This window comes from Hypanus sabinus (assembly GCF_030144855.1).
Source record: "Hypanus sabinus isolate sHypSab1 chromosome 1 unlocalized genomic scaffold, sHypSab1.hap1 SUPER_1_unloc_5, whole genome shotgun sequence".
Classification (NCBI taxonomy): Eukaryota; Metazoa; Chordata; class Chondrichthyes; order Myliobatiformes; family Dasyatidae; genus Hypanus; species Hypanus sabinus.
Window position 1 is genome coordinate 185647 of NW_026778912.1, and position 19561 is coordinate 205207.

The 19561-nt window shown below is 48.6% G+C and overlaps 1 long non-coding RNA gene across 1 annotated transcript in view; it reads right to left on the minus strand.

The window, feature by feature from the left end:
• Nucleotides 1-12420: 12420 nt before the first annotated feature.
• LOC132385408 (uncharacterized) overlaps nt 12421-19561 on the minus strand; it is a 62697-nt gene continuing 55556 nt past the window's right edge. The window contains exon 3 of the long non-coding RNA XR_009509178.1: nt 12421-12514. This is a non-coding gene — a long non-coding RNA (uncharacterized LOC132385408). The remainder of the gene's footprint in view (nt 12515-19561) is intronic.

Sequence of the window (19561 nt, forward strand, 5' to 3'; positions counted from 1 at the left end):
CCCCCCCTTTTTATTTACATATCCTTGCAATAAATAACAATAATCTGTTAGTCTTGCTCATTACTTGCTGGACTGATGTACCAGCCTGTTGTGAATAATTTAGCAGGACACCAAGGCAAGATCGCTTGACATCTCAGCATCCCAACTGCATACAAAATTCAGCTGCTTCAAAATCAGATTGTAACAAACTGCTGGAGGTCGGACCACAACTGCAGGCATGTGAGGAAGGAATACTGATGTTTTGGGTTCAGATACTGCACCAGAACACACCGACAATGTCTTCTCCCTTGTAGGAATAAAGTAAAGAACTTTTTTGGTTTTTTTATGCTTGATTATTTTATATAATCACTTCTATACCTGTAATTGTTCAGTAAGTGTTTGAGCTATTGTCCTATTGTATAGCTGATTGTGTATTGTTCTAGAAGGTTCTCTGCAGCCATTGTCCCATTGAACCTGGCTGATTCATAGGTTGTCTTATCTATGGAACGTACTGCATCTCTGGGCGGAGATGACCAAGACTTCCTTTCCGTTGTTTGCTCTCCCTTCTTGTAACACTTAAAATGGCTGTAACCACTGAGATTAATGCCTCGTTCTTGACTTGTCAAGAACTTCTGGATGAATATCAACAGACCCAACAAGGTCTTGAGGCTTTTCGATTATGAGGAGATACTACCTCACCTGCTGAATTCCACCAGCAGTTGTTCCCAGCATCTGCAGTCTCTAATGTCTCCATAGAGGGGATCATTGCTATTTTAAAATGTTTGGCGAACCCAGCTCTCCCTATCTAGGTCACACCCTTCCCATCTCTGTAACCCCCGCCAAACCTATCTCTGTAACTCCCCCCTCCAACCCTGTGTCTGTAACCTCCGCTAACCCATATGGTGCCCACATGATTTATTTCCTTTATCTCAGATATATTACTCTCGCCCTGTGGAGCTACTTGAGCCCCATTTCTGAATACACCTACTGCTGCATGCAAATTCCCTGGCTGCTAAAACTTGCAGTCCAATACAGGGGTTTGAGAATTTATACATAGAATAATGGAAAACCAGTAGTGAGTTACAGGATGGGATCTAATCCAGGGGTTCATTGGGTTTATATATAGAAAAACAGACCCCAGAGGTGGATTACAGTATGCAATCTTATAAAGGGAGGGGTTTATGGGGTTTATATATAGAAGAACAGATCACCAGGAGTTGTTTACATACTCTGATCTGGTTCAGGGGGTAACGAATAACAGATCCCTAGGAGTGGGTTACAGGCTGGGATCTAATCAAGAGGTTCAGGGGGTTATACAATGCTTATAAAATATATTCACCCCCATCCCCAGAAGTTTTCATGCTTTATTGTTTTACAAAATTGAATCACAGTGGATTTAATTTAGCTTTTTTGACACTGATCGACAGAAAAATACACTTCCGTGCCAAAGTGAAAGCAAATCTCTACAAAGTGATCTAAATTAATTACAGATATAAAATAAAATTATCGATTGCATAACTATCACCCCCCCCCCTTAAATATGACACATCAAATCATCACTGGTGCAGCCAATTGGTTTTAGAAGTCAAATAATTAGTTAAATGGAGATCTGCTTTTGGAGACCTGTGTGTAGTCAGGGTGCTTTAATTGACTGTGGTAAAAATACACCTGTATCTGGAAGGTCCAACTGCTGGTGAGTCAGTACCCTGGCAAAAACTACACTGTGACAACAAAAGAACACTCCAAGCAACTCCACAAAAAGCATAAGTCATGGGATGGATACAAGAAAATCTCCAAGTCATAGAATATCACTCGGAGTACAGTTAAGTCAATCATCAAGAAATTGAAAGAATATGGCATAGCTGTAAATCTGCCCAAAGCTGGCTATCCTCAGAAATTAAGTGATCATGCAAGAAGGGGACTAGTGAGAGAGGCCACCAAGAGACCTGTGACAACTCTAGATGATTTATAAGTTTCAGTGGCTGAGATGGGAGAGACTGTGTAGACAACTGTTGCCCGGGTGCTTCACCAGTCACAGTTTTATGGGAGAGTAGCAAAGAGAAAGCCACTGTTGAGAAAAAACAGTGAAAACTCTGAAGTCAGCTGGAAGAAGGTACTATGGTCTAACAAAACCAAAATCAAACTTTTAGGCCATCAGACTAAATGCGATGTTTGGCATCATCCAAAACACACCATCCCTACCATGAAGCGTGGTGGTGGCTGCATCATGCTGTGGGGAGGCTTCACTGTGGCAGACACTGGAAGGCTTGTGAAGGTAGAGGGTAAAATGAATGCAGGAAAACTTCATGTAGTCTTCAAGAGAACTGTAACTTGGGAGAAGATTCGTTTTCCATCAAGACAATGATCCCAAGCATAAAGCCAAAGCTACACAGGAATGGCTCAAAAACAACAAAGTTAATATCCTGGAGTAGCCAAGTCAGAGTCCAGACCTCAATCCAATTGAGAATTTGTGGCTGGATTTGCAAAGGGCTGTTCACTCATGATCCCCATATAATCTGACAGAGCCTGAGCAGTTTTGTAAAGAAGAATGGGGGAAAATTGCTGTGTCCAGATGTGCAAAGCTGATAGAGGCCTATCCACACAGACTCAAGTCTGTAATTCCTGCCAAAGGTGCACCTACTAAATACTGACTTGGAGGGGGTGAATAGTTATGAAATCAATTATTTTGTTTTATATTTGTAATTAATTTAGATCACTTTGTAGAGATGCGATTTCACTTTGACACAAGAGTGTTTATTTGTTGATCATTTTTAAAAAAGCCAAATTAAATCCACTGTGATTCAATGTTGTAAAAAGATAAAATATGAAAACTTCCGAGGAACTTCCATGAATACTTTTTACAGGTAGATAGAATGTATGTAGAATAACTGATCCCAGATGTGGTTTACAGGTTGGGAGCTAATCCAAGGGTTCAGTGGATTTATATAGACAGCAACAGACCCCCAGGAGTGGGTTACAGGTCGGGATCTAATCCAGGGGTTTGGGGTTTTTATATAGAATAACAGATCCCTGGTAGTGGGTTATAGGCTGGGATCTAATCCAGGGGTTCAGGGGGTTTATATATAGAACAACAGACCCCACAGGAGTGTGTTACAGGCTGGGTTGTCACCCAGGGATTCGGGGGTTTATATATAGAATAACTCCCTCCCCACCCAGTAGTGGGTTACAGCTGCAAAATAACCAACCCCTGGTGGTGATTTACACTGTACAATGCAACTGACAGTTTCAGGGTGCGGTTCTTATCTTTGGAGGTGTTGGTGTGTACCGAGGTGACTTCAAACTGCAAATAACAGTGTAGCATTGATCACTCTGTTGGTTTGACACTTGTGCATCAGCACTATTATAAGTGCAAATATTAAACAACCACCAGGGATTGTTGTTAACCAGGACCACAGCCCTTTGCATAATAACCTTTAATTGGCACCACACACTTTGTCCACCACACACAGGCCCTGTGAACGACCACATCAGTTCTGTGCTAGGGACACACTGTGGGGCCACACCCTCCAGTTCCTGTCAAGGCAAGATCCCTGCAAACTTGTGCTGTTGGTAACCTTTTTGCTCAAGGGTGTGGGGCGGCAGTCAGTATGGGCGAGAGGACAGAATAACCCACCCTCACCATCCAGGACGTGTCCTCTTTTCATTACTGCCATCGGGGAACCTTAAGATCCACACTCAATGTTCCAGGAACAGCTTCTTCCCCTCAGCCATCAGATTCCTGACAGTCCAGGAACCCCTGAATATTGTCTCGCCATTCATCTTTGGCACTGTTTATTGATTGTGACATAGTAAAACTGCATCCTGCTGTCACAAAAGAACAACCTTCACAACATCTCACTGATAATAAACCTGATTCTGAAACAGTAACACAGTTTCTCTCTATAGGTGCCGCCCGACTGAAATTCTAGTTCGCAGCTTTATTTTATGTTCTTTGCTTCCAGGCTTATATGAAACTGAGACAGACTATGTGAAGTCATGCAGGGGAGTTTAAAATTATTAAGCTCACCGGAGTGAGGTAGCAGGTAGGGCCACTGCCTCTTAACTCTAGAGACCATATGACATACGAGCAGAAGTAAGCCATTTGGCCCATCGAGTCTGCTCCGCCATTAGAACATAGCTGATTTATCATCCATCTCAAACCCATTCTCCAACCTTTTCCCTGTAACCTTTGACACCCTTACTAAGCAAGAACTTACCAGCCATTTAAAACATGATCATGTATGGCAATGATTTCCACAGATTCACTACCCTTTGGCAAACCTGACTCTGTGTGTGTGTGTGTGTGTGTGTGTGTGTGTGTGTGTGTGTGTGTGTGTGTGTGTGTGTGTGTGTGTGTGTGTGTGTGTGTGAGTGTGAGTGTGAGTGTGAGTGTGAGTGTGAGTGTGAGTGTGTGTGTGTGTGTGTGAGTGTGAGTGTGAGTGTGAGTGTGTGTGTGTGTGTGTGTGTGTGTGTGTGTGTGTGTGTGTGTTGTGGGGGTGAGGGGTAGAACCCAGGGGGAGTTGATGGGAATGTAGCGTGTAGAGGGGTTGGTATGTAACAGGATCGTTATCAATGACTGATCGATGGTCAGGATGGCCACTGTGGGCCGAAGGGCCGCACACACAGAGTACAGGTGAACTCCACAAAGGCAGTGCTGCAGACTGGGATGGAACCCGGGTTATTGGAGCTATGATGTAGCCTCTCTAACTTCCACTCCACTGGGCTACCCTAGCAAAGAACAGAGAGTGAATTGGAAATTACCCCAGGGAGATAAGAGAGCAAAGAATCAAACAGCAGTTGCCGGGCATATGCAGGAGAGCATGGGTAGCAGGGGCGCATGTGAATACACGGGGGTAGAATGGGATGAATGGGATTGCTGCTGTGAGCTAGAACAGAGCAGATGGCTGAATGTCCATCCGTGTTAGACTGGTTTGGAGGGTATTAACTACAAGGTGAGGATGTGGGAGCTCTGAAGATGGTGCAGAAGAGATGGTTAGAAGACCACAAGATACAGGAGCAGAATTAGGTCATTTAGCTCTTCAAGTGGCTTCCACCATTTATGGCTGATTTTTTTAACCCCATTCTCCCCATAACCCTTAACCCCCTGACTAATCAAGAGCCCATCAATCTCTACCTTAAATACACCCAGTGGGACTTGCCCTCCACAGCCATCAGTGGCAATCAATTCCACAGATTTACCACCCTCTGGCTAAAGAGATTCTTCCTTGTCCCTATTCCAAAGGACATCCCTTTATTCTGAGGCCGTACCCTTGTATACTCCATATCCACTATATCTAGGTCTTTCAGTATCTGGAAGATCCACCCTCATTCTTGTGAACTCCAGGAAGTAGAGGCCTAGATAAATAAAATGAACAGCTTGGTATCGTTCTGGTGAGCCTCCTCTGGACTGTCTCTCAGCACGTTTCTTTAGATACAGGGCCCAAAATTTCTCACAATATTCCAAAAGCGGTCTGTTCAATGTCTTATGAGGCCTCAACAGTACAGCCTCACTTTTACATTCGAGCAGTTCTGGAAGGAGAGGTTATGGCGCTTGGGAGAGGGTACAGAAGAGGTTCACCAGGACGCTGCCTGGATTAGAGAGCATGAGCTGTAAGGAGAGGTTGGACAAACTTGGGTTGTTTTCTCTGGAGCAGAGGAGGCCCAGGGTAGACCAGATAAAAGTTTACAATATTATGAGAGGTGTAGATTGAGCAGACAGACAGTATCTCTAACAGAGATGTAACGTCTCATACAAGAGGTCATGTATTCAAGGTAAGGTGGGATAAATTTGGAGCAAGTATTTTTTTACATAAAGAGCGGTGCACTGCCAGGGCGGGAGTGGAGGAAAATTCAACAGAGGTGTTTAATAGGCTCTTAGATAGGCACACGAATGGAGGGGTATGGACATTGTGAAGGCAGAAGTGATACATTTAATTAAGCGTTTAATTGGTCTGGCACATGGTGGGCCGTGTTGTTCTATGGTGAGCTAAAGGGCACATTCCTGTTCTACAAATAGTGCTTCACTGGGAAGGCGAGAAGGAAGTGTTGATGGAGGGAGCAGCAGAGAGAGAGGAGGAGGGAGGGCCAGCATGGGTGGTGGCTCACGAGAGGGGTAGAGAGATGGAGAGAGGGATACTACCCACACAATCATGACTAATATCAGAAGCTGTGGCGAACGTGTAGGCCGTTGATATACAGTCGATGCGTTTCCTGTTATTGCTTGCACCGGGCTAGGTAATGTTTTCGGAAGAAGTCTGTCAGCACATCCCGACCAAAGAGCTGGAGGGTGACTCGTTGGCAATGGCGGGATGGGGTTTTTTTTGGGGGAGTGGGAGGAGCGGGTGAGAGACTCAGTAGCCCCAACTGGCCGATCTACTGTGGGCTGTGGCAAAACGATTTGGAGATGGCCTGCTTGGGTCTCTTCGAGGGGAAAATGCCCAAGGCGCGGTGTTAGAGGTTAAGGTGAGGGGGCAGGGGGAGCTCCACTTTGACAATACCCTTCCTCCAACCCCAGCCACAACCCACCCAGTACACCCCAGCTATCGCCCTCTCTCTGCCGTCCCCCCAAGTTGGGATGTGTTGGGCACCAGGAAGGCTCCAAAAATACACAGCAACATATACAAACCACTAAAGGAACTCAGCAGGCCAGGCAGCAGCTATGGAAAAGAGTAAACAGTTGACGTTTTCACCCAAGTCCCTTCCTTTTCAGTCCTGATGTAGGGTCTTGGCCTGTAGCATTGACTATCTACTCTTTTCCATTGATGCTGCCTGCCCTGCGGAGTTTGTGTGTTGCTTTGGATTTCCAGAATCTGCAGATTTTCTCGTGTTTGCAACCGTACAGTGGTCAGCTCAGATGTTCGGGGGAGAGGGGCACCCATCTCCGCCCTTGGCTTATGGGCCTGGCCAATTGTGGGATCATTCTGTGCACAGGCTCCCATCACACCCGTCCAGAGATGTCACAGGTATCAGCATCTGCATCACCTTCCTGGTGGGGATGAGGCAGACAGAAGAGAAATTTTAGGAACAGATGCACCAGCACACAGGTCACTTCCACCTCGTAGACACAGCTGATTGAGATCCTTCTCAGAGGTGCTGGGGAAGATGAAGTGGAGAGTTGGGGCCGGGAAGGTTATGGACAGATTTGCCACAAGGGGTTTGGCTGTCATCTTCGACCCAAAGGGAAGGAGTTAAAGAATAGGAAATTGACACTGTGGAGGCTGACGCAGGAATGAATTGGGGCTGTCTATAAATGACAGCAGCCCAGGTTTAACACACTCCACATCAGGGAGAAAACATCAATCAGTGCTGAACATCAAATGTCCTCACACCCGCGTGGAACAGGGCGAGGATTACGCTGACTCTAACCTTTTTTTCTTTGTTTGAATATGGTTTTGTTAATCTTTTCCTGTGCAGCAACAGTGTAGAAAAAACTTTGTTCTGTTTGTAGCATGCCTTGTCTCTCTCCTGGGAGTTTGTGCGTGATGAAACAGTGTAGTGGGAGCTTCACTCTGTGGCTGACCCCGGGAGTGTGTGATGGGACGGTGTGGAGGGAGTTTCACTCTGTGTCTGACCCCGGGAGTGTGTGATGGGACAGTGTGGAGGGAGCTTCACTCTGTGGCTGACCCCGGGAGTGTGTGATGGGACGGTGTGGAGGGAGCTTCACTCTGTGGCTGACCCCGGGAGTGTGTGATGGGACGGTGTGGAGGGAGATTCACTCTGTGTCTGACCCAGGAGTGTGTGATGGGACGGTGTGGAGGGAGATTCACTCTGTGTCTGACCCAGGAGTGTGTGATGGGACGGTGTGGAGGAAGATTCACTCTGTGTCTGACCCCGGGAGTGTGTGATGGGACGGTGTGGAGGGAGATTCACTCTGTGTCTGACCCAGGAGTGAGTGATGGGACGGTGTGTCTGGCCCCGGGGGGGGTGTGTGTGTGTGTGTGTGTGTAATGGGACAGTGCTTCGCCATCTATAATTAGAATCCAGTAAGAAGTGCTGAATTAGGCATCTTTCTCTTCATTGTAGTTTTAATTTGCAAATTTAATAAACTCTTTCTGTGATTCCCACGCTCTGAATGTAGGTTTAACTTGCATGCTTTCTGCCATCTCCTTCCAATGGTACTGGGAGAGGATGACTCAGTGAGAAGATGAGAGATTGGGAGTGACGGGGCCAGTGGAAGAGGTACAGGCAGACAGGCAGAGAGGGAGACAGACAGAGGGAAAGAGGCAGAGAAAGGAAGGTGAGGAGACTGGATAGAAGAATGACAGATTCATACAGGGAGAGGGAGAGAAGTGATAAGAGAATAGAAAAAGATAGAGATAGACAAATTGGAAGAAGTGCACAGTCTTACAGTAGTGAAACAGGCCTTTCGGCCCATCTTGCCCATATTGAGGAAGCAGCCTACCTGCATTAATCACATTTCCCTGTTTGACCCATATCCCTCTAAACTGTATGCAACTATCTTTTAAACATTGTAAATATAATTGCCTCTATCAGTTCCTCGGGCAAATCATTCCATGTACGGGCCACTTCTGTGTGAAAAACCTGCACTTTAGGTCACCTTTAAATCTCTCCCCTCTGTCACTGTAAACAGTGCCCTCCAGTTTTAGACTCCCCGAACCTGGGGAAAAGTCTGGGACCATCTGCCTTATCCTTGCCCCTCACAGTTTTATAAACCTCTATAAGACCATCCCTCTGCCTCCTTCACTCCAGGGAAACAGTCCCAGCCTGTCCAGTCTCTCCTTATAACTCAAGCCCTGCAGACTCGGTGGCATCCTGGTGAATCTTTCCCGCACCCTCTCTAGCTTAATGACATCCTTCCTATAACTGGGTGATTAGAACTACACACAATTAAGTGTGGTCTCACCAACATTTTGTACATCTGTAACATAATGTCCTAAGTCCTGTACTCAGTGCCCTGAATGATGAAGGCCAGCATGCTAAATGCCTTCTTCACCGACCTATCTACCTGTGTCACCACTTTCAGGGAACATTGTACATGTGCTCCTGCTCTATCTGTTCTACAACACTCCCCAGGACCACGTCATTCGCAATTTAAGTCCTACTCTAAAACTTCCCAAAATACAACACCTCACACTGGTTCACTCACCTATAGCCTAAGACAACCTTCTTCTCCACCCACCGCACCACCAGTTCTGGTGTCATCAGCACACCAACAACCAAATTGTTAATATCGATGATAAATAACAGTGGACCCACAACACACACAGGCCTCCAATCTGACAGACAACCGTCTACTGACATCTTCCGTCTCTAAACCCATTTTCATTCTTACCATAGATATAATGTGATCTGATCTACCAGACCAGCCAACTATGTATGACCTTGTCAAAGGCCTTGCTAAAGTCCATATAGACTACATCTACTACCAGGCCCTCATCAATCCCCTTGCCCACCTCTTCAAAAAACTCAACCAAATTCGTGACACATTTTCCCTGCACACAAACCCACGCTGACTGTCCCTAATCGGTCCCTGCCCTTCCAAATGCAAGCAGACCCTGTCTCTTCCCCTCCAGTAATTTTCCCACAGGAGAATGGTAGGAAGGAGAGAGTCAAGCAGAAATGGAGAGAGAGGGAGAGAGAAAGAAGAGATAAAAGAGTGTCAAAGAAATGGATAAAGAGAGGGGGAGAGATAAAAGAGAGAAAGAAGTAGGGAGAAGGATATGGAAACATTTAACTTGATTCTGGGATAGAGAGAGAGAAAGAGATAAGGAGAGGGATATGGAAATTAGTGCCCATTAGAGCTGATTCTGGGACAGAGAGAGAGCATAAGCGTGAAAGAGATACAGTGAGCGGAAAGAGAGGGGGGAAACGGATTTTGAAACCTTTTTGCGTCCATTAGAGCTGACTCTGGGACAATGAGCAATAAAAGAGAGAGAGAAGTGGAGGAGGGAGCTGAGACGAGAGAGACCCAGAAAGAAATGAACAGAAATATGAAGGGAAGGGGGAAATAGTAGGAGAAAGCAAATGAGACAGAAGAACTGGCTGCCAGTTCACCATTACACTCAGCATGACACACTCATGACAGACATTGCATCACCCACAGCATTGCGGCGATTGACTGTAGGATGCCGCTGATATTTCTCAAAAGCTTGGGGTTTAATGGGTTAATCGACTCAGAGCGCAGCACAGAAAGCGGGAGACTAGTACAGTACACGGACCATAACCTCAACAGATATGAGTGTGAAATAACAATCAACGCCTCCGAGATCAGAACTGTTAGACCTTCAGAGCAACCTCACAACAACAACTGGAAAACCACCAGAAATGTCACTGAATGACTGTGCAAACTGCCTGAGCTCAGCCTTCAACGCGTTCCGGAGACCCAGTCATCATCTGTATGAACCCTGACCCTCTGGATTAGATCCCAGCCTGCAACCCACTCTGGGGATCTGGTACTCAATACTATATAAACACCCCCCCCCCCCCAAACACCTGGATTACATCCCACTCCCAGGATCTATTATTCTATATATAAACCCCCCTGAGCCCTTGGATTAGAACACAGATTGTAACCCATTCTCAGGATCTGTTACTCTATATATAAACCTCTTGAACTTCTGGATTAGATCTCAACCCGTAACCCACTCCTGGGGATCTATCTAGACCCACGAAACCTCTGAATCAAATCCCAGTGCAGGAATGAGGTAGGACACCTGACCAAGTGGTGCTACAACAACATCCTCGCGCTCAGTCCCAGTGAAACTAAGGAGCTGACCAGTGACTTCAAGAAGGAGGAGGAGGGCGAACATGTGCCCGTCTACACTCGGTTGGGGGGTGCGGCGGGGGGTTCAGTGGTGGAGACGGTTATCAGCTTTAAATTCCTGGGTGTTGATATTTTGGATGACCTGTGGTTGGACCCAGCACACAGATGCAATCACAAGGAAGGCACACCAGCATCTTGGCTTTCTCAGGAGGTGAAGGAGGTTCAGCTTGCCACCAAAAACTCTAACAAACTTCTACAGATGTCCTTTATCAGGGTCTGGTACAGCAATTTGTATGTGCAGGAACGTAAGAAAGTACAGGGAGTAATGCACTGCCTCAAGAAGGCAACATCCATCATCAAAGATCCCCACCACCCGGCTGCTCCCATCAGGCAGGAGATATGGAAGCCTGAAGTCCCACTCCAACAGGATTTCCCCTTCAGCCATTCGATTCTTGAAACAGCCAGCACAATTCTAATCACCACTTCAGTAATAGCAACACTAGGAACAAATTGCACCACAATAACTTCGATGTTTTAATGTTCTAATTGTAAAAATTGTGTATAAGTTGCACTCATATCTTCCTTGAGATTTTTATGTGGCAATATAGATACTAGTCTTTTTTCTTACTCCCTCTCTCCCCATTCCATCATCTACCAGTCTCTACCTGTCTCACAATCTCTCTCTCTCTAACAAGAGAAAATCTGTGGACGCTGGAAATCCAAGCAACAGACACAAAATGCCGGAGGAACCCAGTAGGCCAAGCAACATCTATGGAAAAAAGTTGGGGAGAAAAACGTCGACTGTACTTTTTTCCATAGATACAGCATTTTGTGTTGTTCTCTTTCTCTCTCTCTGTCCAGTCTCTCTTTCCCTCTGTCCCTCTCTCTCTCCCCTCCACATACTCTCTGCCTCCCACTTTCTCTCTCTCTCTCCTTTCATCAATCCTCAGTGCCCCATGTAGACAGTACACACTCTCAAATCTGCCATTAAACAAACTCATTACTTAGAGAGGCAGCAGGAAGAAATATCATCTCCCAAAGTCAACTCTGAAGGAGAAAAGAAGGAGATGATCAGTAACAGAGAGAAAGATGGAGAGGGAATGAGAGAGGAACATATAAACATGTACAGATTCATTTTTGTTCATTCAAGGGACATCAGCTTCATATGTCCCTAACTTAACCGTTCATCCGCAGTTACCCTTGAGAAGATGGTGGTGAATGGCTGCCTCCTGAAGATGTGTGTATCTTTTCAAAGGGAGTTCAAGGACTTTGACCCAGCAATAATGAAGTACAGACAATTATATTTCCAGCTGTGTCCTTGGAGGGCAACTTCCAGAGGGCGGTGATTCCCTTGATCTTGCTGCTCTGGCCCTTCCAGCTGGTTGAGGAAAGACCACCAGAACATACCGATGCCCAAAAAAACTTTCGTCAGATCGATCAGTTTCACTGTTAGGTACCCAAAGGAGGAAATTTCAGATCTGGATCACTCCTTGAGTTGGACTAAATCAGGTCTTTCCCTAGCATACAGAATGTCACAGCCTCTAACTCATTCTTAATTACACAGACAGGATTTTGCTGTTTTCTCTACATTTTGAGAAATTTGCACAGAAGTTGTAATGCTCAGTTAGCAACCCCCTCCCCCGCCCCCTCCAATATCTGCACGTGTTTGGTACAAGCAAATGACTCGGTACTTACAGGCTTCAAATTCCTGAGAATTGCGAGGGTTTCTGAGCGTATCTGTCCTGCCTTCTTACTCAATAATGCTTGAAGCATTATTCTGCTTCCTTTCCTCCTCGCTCTCTCTCGTGCTCTCTACGCAAACGTCAATCAAAAAAACCACAAGAATTTACATCCTTTTGTTTGGAGGAGGAGGGAAATTACAACAACTCATGAATTATTCACCCTCCACTATAGTTTTTTGAATAAAACCACGCTTGTCCTTTTTAAGTAAATTTCACCTGATATTTTGGTTTTATTCCTGGATCAGAGGGAAGAGTTCAATGGGCTGGAGGCAGGGAGGGTGGGTCAGAGAAACCACTCACATTAATTTAACCTGGTAAATCATCAGAGGCAGATTCACAAGGAGATCAAAGTTTGGCTCTCAGCCATGGCGGGGCAAGAAAGTATTCTGTACACATTATTGTGGGCAGGAGCAATGGCAGGTGGTTCATAAATGTGAAACTTGTGGTGCAGTGGACAGAGCTGCCACAGGTCTCCAGAGATCTCCAGTGCTGGCTGGGTGTGGAGTCTGTGGAATGTAAGAGTGTGATGAGACAGTGAGAGTGAGTGAGTGTGAGAGAATGAGTGTGTGAGAGTGAGTGACTGTGAGAGTAAGTGTGAGTGTGAGTGGGAGTGTGTGGGAGTGAGTGTGGGAGGGGGAATGAGTGTGTGGGAGGGGGAGTGAGAGTGGGAGTATGTGGGAGTGAGTGGGAGGGGGAGTGAGTGTGGGAGTGTGTGGGAATGAGTGTGGGAGGGGGAGTGGGTGAGGGAGAGAGAGAGAGGGGGAGAGAGAGAGAGCCGTCCCCAGTGAGGGTCTATTTGTGTGTGTGTGTGTGTGTGTGAGCAAGAGAGAGGGAGAGACCTATACCCCTGTGAAGGGGTGGGGTGTGTGTGTGTGTGTGTGTGTGAGAGAGAGAGAGAGAGATTTCACACTTGTGCTTGAATGCAGAGCATGTTTAACAATCTCAAGGAGAGCAACCACTTTGAACCCAGCACTTGAAGCTCGGTATCTCTCATTTTAATACTGTAACAGGTGAATATTACAATCATATTTGCCTTTCTTTATTTGTCTTTCTCCATCATGTGTCCACCTCAATATGTTCACAGAGTTACACAGCACAGGACAGACCCCTCGGCCCACCTTACTCCTGCTGCCCCAGTGTTAACCCTGTTCCCTAGCACTCAGTCCAGCCCCTTTTCTGTGCTTTAGTCATTCAAGTGCTTGCTGGATATTTCGTCAGTGTGGTAAGAATCTCTGCCTCCCCCACCCCCTTAGGCACTGTGTCCCATATTCCAACACACTCCCCCAATCCACTGGGGGGAAATTCTCCCCTCAGATGCTCTCTACACTTCCTGCACTCGCCGTACACCTACACATCTTGTCTAAGACACTCACTGCAGTTACCAACACTACATGTCCTTCCCAGTGTGGGTATAACATGTGCACTATATACCTAAAGGCATTTCTTTTGAATAATAAATGCTGTACTAACCAAGTTATTGAGACATAATGAGCTCTAATAAAGATTGTGCAAACTCAGGGGAGATTCTATGATTGTACAGGACAAAGAGGTTCCTCAAATGCCTGTGGCCAATATTGTCAAATAGAACATTAAACTGGGCAGAAGACATTTCCTCTATTGAGAGTCAATGTGTATGTGTGTCTGAGTGTGTGTATGTGAAGGTCAGTGGGTGTATGTGTGTGTGTGTGTGTGTGTGTGTGTGTGTGGCTATATACATACACACATACACACAGCAGTCCATCCCATATGACAGTCAGTTCAACTCAAATCAAACGATGGACAAGCATGCAGTCTTGGAAGGTGGTTGAACACAGCAAGATCCCACAGCTGGCTCTGTGATGACTGCTCAGGTAATTTATCCAGAGACATTGGCTGGGGGGGGGGGGGGGGTCACGTGGTGAAATAGCACAGGGTAGAATTCTCCATATTGTCTTCCAACGAACACATTCTAATAAAGTGAACCTCAACACATCCACAATGGGGGGGGGGGGGTCTGTGTGTGTGTGTGTGTGTGTGTGTGTGTGTGTGTGTGTGTGTGTGTGTGTGTGTGTGTGTGTGTGTGAGAGAGAGAGAGAGAGAGAGAGAGAGAGAGAGAGAGAGAGAGAGAGAGAGAGAGAGAGAGAGAGAGAGAGAGAGAGAGTGAGAAACCTGTCTCCCAGTGAGGGTCAGTGTCTGTGTGTTGGGGGGGTGGGAGAGAGACCTGTCCCCCAGTGAGGGTCAGTGTCTGTGTGTTGGGGGGGTGGGAGAGAGACCTGTCCCCCAGTGAGGGTCAGTGTCTGTGAGTTGGGGGGGTGGGAGAGAGACCTGTCTCCCAGTGAGTGTCAGTGTCTGTGTGTTGGGGGGGTGGGAGAGAGACCTGTCCCCAAGTGAGGGTCAGTGTCTGTGTGTTGGGGGGGTGGGAGAGAGACCTGTCTCCCAGTGAGTGTCAGTGTCTGTGTGTTGGGGGGGTGGGAGAGAGACCTGTCTCCCAGTGAGGGTCAGTGTCTGTGTGTTGGGGGGGTGGGAGAGAGACCTGTCTCCCAGTGAGGGTCAGTGTCTGTGTGTTGGGGGGGTGGGAGAGAGACCTGTCTCCCAGTGAGGGTCAGTGTCTGTGTGTTGGGGGGGTGGGAGAGAGACCTGTCCCCCAGTGAGGGTCAGTGTCTGTGTGTTGGGGGGGTGGGAGAGAGACCTGTCCCCCAGTGAGGGTCAGTGTCTGTGAGTTGGGGGGGTGGGAGAGAGACCTGTCTCCCAGTGAGTGTCAGTGTCTGTGTGTTGGGGGGGTGGGAGAGAGACCTGTCCCCAAGTGAGGGTCAGTGTCTGTGTGTTGGGGGGGTGGGAGAGAGACCTGTCTCCCAGTGAGTGTCAGTGTCTGTGTGTTGGGGGGGTGGGAGAGAGACCTGTCTCCCAGTGAGGGTCAGTGTCTGTGTGTTGGGGGGGTGGGAGAGAGACCTGTCTCCCAGTGAGGGTCAGTGTCTGTGTGTTGGGGGGGTGGGAGAGAGACCTGTCTCCCAGTGAGGGTCAGTGTCTGTGTGTTGGGGGGGTGGGAGAGAGACCTGTCTCCCAGTGAGGGTCAGTGTCTGTGTGTTGGGGGGGTGGGAGAGAGACCTGTCTCCCAGTGAGGGTCAGTGTCTGTGTGTTGGGGGGGTGGGAGAGAGACCTGTCTCCCAGTGAGGGTCAGTGTCTGTGTGTTGGGGGGGTGGGAGAGAGACCTGTCTCCCAGTGAGTGTCAGTGTCTGTGTGTTGGGGGGGTGGGAGAGAGACCTGTCCCCAAGTGAGGGTCAGTGTCTGTGTGTTGGGGGGGTGGGAGAGAGACCTGTCTCCCAGTGAGTGTCAGTGTCTGTGTGTTGGGGGGGTGGGAGAGAGACCTGTCTCCCAGTGAGGGTCAGTGTCTGTGTGTTGGGGGGGTGGGAGAGAGACCTGTCTCCCAGTGAGGGTCAGTGTCTGTGTGTTGGGGGGGTGGGAGAGAGACCTGTCTCCCAGTGAGGGTCAGTGTCTGTGTGTTGGGGGGGTGGGAGAGAGACCTGTCTCCCAGTGAGGGTCAGTGTCTGTGTGTTGGGGGGGTGGGAGAGAGACCTGTCTCCCAGTGAGGGTCAGTGTCTGTGTGTTGGGGGGGTGGGAGAGAGACCTGTCTCCCAGTGAGGGTCAGTGTCTGTGTGTTGGGGGGGTGGGAGAGAGACCTGTCTCCCAGTGAGGGTCAGTGTCTGTGTGTTGGGGGGGTGGGAGAGAGACCTGTCTCCCAGTGAGGGTCAGTGTCTGTGTGTTGGGGGGGTGGGAGAGAGACCTGTCTCCCAGTGAGTGTCAGTGTCTGTGTGTTGGGGGGGTGGGAGAGAGACCTGTCCCCAAGTGAGGGTCAGTGTCTGTGTGTTGGGGGGGTGGGAGAGAGACCTGTCTCCCAGTGAGTGTCAGTGTCTGTGTGTTGGGGGGGTGGGAGAGAGACCTGTCTCCCAGTGAGGGTCAGTGTCTGTGTGTTGGGGGGGTGGGAGAGAGACCTGTCTCCCAGTGAGGGTCAGTGTCTGTGTGTTGGGGGGGTGGGAGAGAGACCTGTCTCCCAGTGAGGGCCAGTGTCTGTGTGTTGGGGGGGTGGGAGAGAGACCTGTCTCCCAGTGAGGGTCAGTGTCTGTGTGTTGGGGGGGTGGGAGAGAGACCTGTCTCCCAGTGAGGGTCAGTGTCTGTGTGTTGGGGGGGTGGGAGAGAGACCTGTCTCCCAGTGAGGGTCAGTGTCTGCGTGTTGGGGGGGTGGGAGAGAGACCTGTCTCCCAGTGAGGGTCAGTGTCTGTGTGTTGGGGGGGTGGGAGAGAGACCTGTCTCCCAGTGAGGGTCAGTGTCTGTGTGTTGGGGGGGTGGGAGAGAGACCTGTCCCCCAGTGAGGGTCAGTGTCTGTGTGTTGGGGGGGTGGGAGAGAGACCTGTCCCCCAGTGAGGGTCAGTGTCTGTGTGTTGGGGGGGTGGGAGAGAGACCTGTCCCCCAGTGAGTGTCAGTGTCTGTGTGTTGGGGGGGTGGGAGAGAGACCTGTCCCCCAGTGAGGGTCAGTGTCTGTGTGTTGGGGGTTTGGGAGAGAGACCTGTCCCCCAGTGAGGGTCAGTGTCTGTGTGTTGGGGGGGTGGGAGAGAGACCTGTCCCCCAGTGAGGGTCAGTGTCTGTGAGTTGGGGGGGTGGGAGAGAGACCTGTCTCCCAGTGAGGGTCAGTGTCTGTGTGTTGGGGGGGTGGGAGAGAGACCTGTCTCCCAGTGAGGGTCAGTGTCTGTGTGCACGTGTCTGTCTGTGTGTGAGACAGACAACCAGTGCGGGTGTGTGAGCGGGACCCATGCTGAGGTAATTGATGTGGGGGTGGGGGAGGGTAACAGAGTGTGCGGTGACAGTTCCCATCAGCTCCCCCGGGTTGGAGATGGGTCCCTCAGCAGCAGGACGAGTGTACGGTGCATAGGCGGGTTTGCGCAGTGTGTAAATGAGTCTGTAAACTTTCGGTATCAGTCAGTGAGTGAGCCAGCTCACTCTTCAGCCGAGGGTGAGAGGCAGTTGGTCTGTGAAGCATCCACTACATTGGTTACAGAAGTGACAGCAGTTCAGGGATGGTTGGTGCTAAAGGTGTCCCAAGCCAACTAGCTCTCACCAATTACTTGCGTGTTAACACCCAGTCTAGGTCTCACTGGGACCCTTTCTCTTCCGAGCCCGTTACTGCCTTGACCATAGAGCCGGACCCCAGCGAAGACAGGCTGTGGGGGGTAGTGACTGCCCTCAACACCTCAGCAAGTGTGTCACTGAGTGCAGGACCTAGTGAAGCTGAGGCCAACGGTCAGTGAGGAAGAAAGGTCCCCAGTGGTTGAAATTGCCCCTCACACAAAGGTTGGCAGGAGGTCAATCATCGCAGACCCAGAACATCACTTACAGGAGTTTCTCAGGGTAGTGTTCTGGGCCTAACCATCTTCAGCTGCCTCATCAGAGACCTTCCTCTCATCAGAAGGTCAGGACTGGAGATGTTTGCTGGTGACTGCACCAGATTCAATCTGATCCACAGCTGCCAATGAGGCAGCCCAGACTATGTCCAAACATGGGCTGCTCTGTGGAGAGTAATATTCACTCCAGACACTGACCATTGCCCACAGGAGAGGGTCTAACCATATCACCCTGGCATTCATTGATGGTTCCATCACCTGGTCCACCATCCTTTACATTATAGGAGTCATCACCAACCAGGAACTCACCCGCACCAGTCACAGAAACACTGTGACTACAGAGCTGGCAGTCCCACACAGAGTGGGACATCCTAAGGCCAGTCCTGTCTACAAGTCAGGAGTATGATGGGACACTCCAAACTTTCCTGATTAGTCCACACACTTCACATCCACCACATTACCTCTATGAGGCACGAGCCAGCAGTGTGATGGGACACACAGAATCCAACATTGATTCTGAGGGATCACAGTCAAGCACACACACACACACACACACACACACACACACACACAGAGTGACCCTCACAAGGGACAGCTCACACAAACACACACACTGACCCTCACTGGGAGGCGTACACTGAGAATCAGAGTTACTGTGAATCCTGCTGCTCTCACCACTTCACTGCCTGTCAGAGACATGTTTGCTGGGAAAATGTCAAGGTACAGAGAGGAAGTGAAGGGTCCCCACGGTAGACAGGGGAGAGTCCCTGCACAATGTTTCCTCCTCGTTTCTGTGTCAGCAGACCAATTATAACCTCATGCACGTTTCTAGAGAACCCAAAGTCTAAAGATAGATCTGAGGCACGGGGCTGAGTCAGGAGAAAGAAATGGGGACGAATACGGAGACTGAATACAGTCATCAGTTTGAGGGTGGGAGGGGCAGTGAGGAGGGAGCACCTCACTGTGGGAGGGGTGGTAAGGAGGGAACTCTGTGGAAGGTGTGATTCTATCAAACTACAGTTTTTTTTATCTGGACAGCCGATGGCTGAAGGGAGACCTGATGGAAACTTATAAAATGATGAGATGCATAGATGCAGTTGACAGCTGGTATCTTTCTCCCTAGGATAAAATGTCTAATACTGGAGGATAGTCATTTAAGGTGAGAGGAGGGTAAATTCAAAGGAGGTGTACAAGGCAAGCTTTTTTTTTTTACACACAGTGAGATGTGCCTCCAGGGGTGGTGGTGGAGGCAGATATGATAAAGGAACATGAATATGGAGAGAATGGAGAGACATAGACCATGTGGAAGATTTGAGGTCTCTGTGCCTGTACTCAATGGAGTTCAGAAAGATGAAGGAAAGTCAGGATGCATGAGAACCATGGCTGTGTGGGTTCAGAACTGGCTTGCCATTGAAAACAGAGGGTGGTTGCAGATGGAGCATGTTCTGCTTGGAGGTTGGTGGCCAGTGATGTTCCATAGGGATCTGTTCTGGGACCCCTGCTCTTTGTGATTTTTATAAATGACTTGGATGAGGAAGTGGAAGGGCAGGTTGACAAGTTTGTAGGTGACATGAAAGTTGGTGGAGCTTTGCATAGTGTAAAGGTTGTTGACGGCTTCAACAGGGCATTGATTGAATACAGAGCTTGGCAGATGGAGCTCAATCCATCTTGAAGGCTGAGTACAGGGTTAGTGACAGGATTCTTAGCAGTGTGGAGGAACGGAGGGATCTGGAGGTACACGTCCA